We start from the raw sequence: 3131 nt of genomic DNA, 5'->3' as shown, positions 1-3131 counted from the left end.
GAGCTTCCAGGTATTTTTCTCTATTTATTTAACTGAATATGCATGCTTTTTTAAACTGATTTTTGTTTATTTATTTAACTCAATATTCATGCTTTTTCATTTTTACTTTTAATTTTTTTTTGTTTTCAATGTTCCTTGTTTGTTAACTTGAGGAGGTTATTTTTGTTTGATGTAATGTACCCGCACGCAGCGAATGTGGTCTCTTTGCTGCTATTTGCTTTTAATTACTTTCAGTCTAAAACTATATTGATTGTTTTGGAGGGATGCAAGCGATAAGTTGCGGAGGCTAACAACAGGGACAATGAGGAGAGGAAGAATGAAAGCATAATGAGGTTGTCGTGGGCTCTTGTTCATTCAAGGCAAAAAGAAGATGTTCAGTGCGGGATAGCCATGCTTGAAAGTAACATCACTTACTAAATCTTTTTTAGTTCTTCAAGTTGCTTTTCCATTTATTTTTTTAAGTATTTCTTCTTGTTTATATGGCACCTTTATATGCTTTTAGTCAATTTTTTTTGTATAGTGTTAATGTTTATGTTGCTGTCTTTTGCCACTAGCCTTTTATGGTTATTTGAAAACAATTGTGTTCTCCTTTTCTTCTGAAAACATTTGCGTTTGTTATATGAAAGCTTAATCGGTGGATTTATGTTTAATAATGCTAGAAATTAAATCATATGATGATGATTATGGTATGTGTAATTGATGACTATAAATTTTGATAATACTTCAAAGAATTGGCATATTTTAGTGTAAATTCGGGCTTTTTTAAAAAAAATTGTAACTCAACATTTGGCAGCAGTTTTAAATCCGCTGCTATATCTTAATAGAATAATTCAACGGATAGCATTTTGCAGCGGCTAACAACCGCTGCCATCTCCAAGCAGTCATATTCTTACGATTTTGTAGTGAAAATAACCGCTGCAAAATCATACCGCTGCAAACGGTTTAGCTGCACGCTATCTTTTAGCGGATATATCAACCACTGCTATCCGTTTGGCAGCGGTTAAAAACTACTGCTAATCATGTACATAACCACTGCTATTTGCCGGATATGGTGTAGTGCCCTAGGATTATTATTATCATCGGATTCTTCTTTCCAAAAGATGAAATAATTAATCCTAAATAAAATTTGTCTTATATTTTGAATAAACAAAATAAAATAAAAAGTATAGATATATGTTTAATAATCGCCTCTGTCAGCACGACTCCATTAATTACGCACATCACGTATGCCACTAATTAATTACTTTTCACTCCCTTTCCTCTACACTTCACTTTCCCAAATTTAATGAAGACTTCTCTTTCAAAATTTAAAAAACTTCTAAAACCATTCACCTTTCACGGTTTTTTTCTTTTTTACCTTTTCCATTCATCACCATTACTGCAAAGAACTTCCAAACTTCAAACTTTTCCACTCTTCTACATTTCCCTGTTATGCCTAGCTTCATTTTACTTCTACATCACTATTTAACATTTCTACCACCTTCACAATCTCTTTATTCAAACAAATCTATCGTTTCAGGTTTCACACTGTCAAGTAATTTTCTCTTTTTTATTCCAATCAAATTCAAGAAACTGGTAATTGAGTCTGTATCTATACACATTGTACAGGAATGGACGTCTCAACTTTTATAGTAGCATCCTCAGTGAAAGCAAAAAAAAAAACTTATAACACAAAAAAGAACAAGAGACCACCAAATATTTTAAACAATCAAGTTTAAAAGTCCTTTCGACTGATGCAGATACTGTTATCGAGGATCCAGAAGATATCACCAATGACAAAAAGACTTTATTTTCTTTTCTGTCGAGAATGAACTCCATTGTGTCCTCAGCCCTTTGAGGTCTTTAGAACAAAAAAAGTGTTTCACTATTTTTTTAGTAGCAAAAATCAAGATTTATTGATCAAATAAAACCTTTTTGTAGCCCCTTTTATTGAACATACTTGTCCATTTCATAATAATCCCAAAATTTCTTTCAAGAATGCGAATTTTCTTGCTTGGTTTAAAAGATTAGAACCTTTTAAGACAGATGATGGAAGTTTCAAGGAATCTACGGTCTTTTTAGACTTTCACAATGCCAACCATCAACACATCATTAGATGATTGGAGCTGTTTTGTACGTTTGGAACAAAACTACCAACAACTTCCAATTACCATATGGTATGGTTGATCCTACACTTTTCGATACAGCAACTATCACAGGACTTCCATCAAATGGGTCTATAATTACTTTCGACATGAAGCCTAAATATAAATACAATATTGTCGAAAAAAGCTCATACGGAGAATTTATCAAACAAAATATCGAAAAACAAGATACACTAATTACAGATGATGAACATGTGGCCTTTTTTTACTAGTGGCTTAATGCCATAGTTTTTTGTTCCAAAAGTGTCTCAATGCAGAAATTATATATCCCCTTGCTGCTCTCATCCATGAAAAATAAAAACTCAATCTGACCATGCTTCTTTTGGAAAACTTATATAATGAGTTAGGTCAATGGTCGATAGTCTCTATACCAAATCCTCAGTTAGCTCTGGAGAACCACTTTGGTTATTGCAGCTTTGGCTTAATGCAGTTTTTGAGAAACACATGAAGGCAAAGGAAACCAAACACCTGGAGGCCTTCGATTGGTTACTTTACAGCCAAATTTCATCCATTCATACTCCACCACTAAACTTTTCTGGGAAGTTTTCTCAACGCTTCACTCAAGCAAACATTTTGAGAATTAGGACTTAAACTTTGCTCCATTTGTTGATCGTAAATGTGGATCAATTTGGTTTCGACCCCCAATGGTTCGAAAAAATAATGATGAAGATGCTCAACATCTGAATGACGAAATGTGGTCTAACTTTCTCATAGTTCAAGTGATACCAACAGATATACCTCAATATAAAAGGGACCAATTTCAAGTTATTCTCCATGTTCTCCATTATATTGCAAGACAAATGGATTTTTCTCAGGCTATTCTTGCACCATTTCCAAGCAAAAATCCTCCTTTCTGCCAAATCAATTTCAACAATAGGAGAGAAATCGGCAAATGCCTTGAGCACAATGAATAATGTCAAAAATCTTAGTTCCCCCTTTCCTTTGTTTGCAACAATTATGTTACTAAATCATTTGTTGAGTGGTGGA

Source organism: Arachis ipaensis, chromosome B08, assembly GCF_000816755.2.
Source record: "Arachis ipaensis cultivar K30076 chromosome B08, Araip1.1, whole genome shotgun sequence".
In the NCBI taxonomy this organism is placed as follows: Eukaryota; Viridiplantae; Streptophyta; class Magnoliopsida; order Fabales; family Fabaceae; genus Arachis; species Arachis ipaensis.
This window is presented reverse-complemented; position numbering follows the sequence as displayed.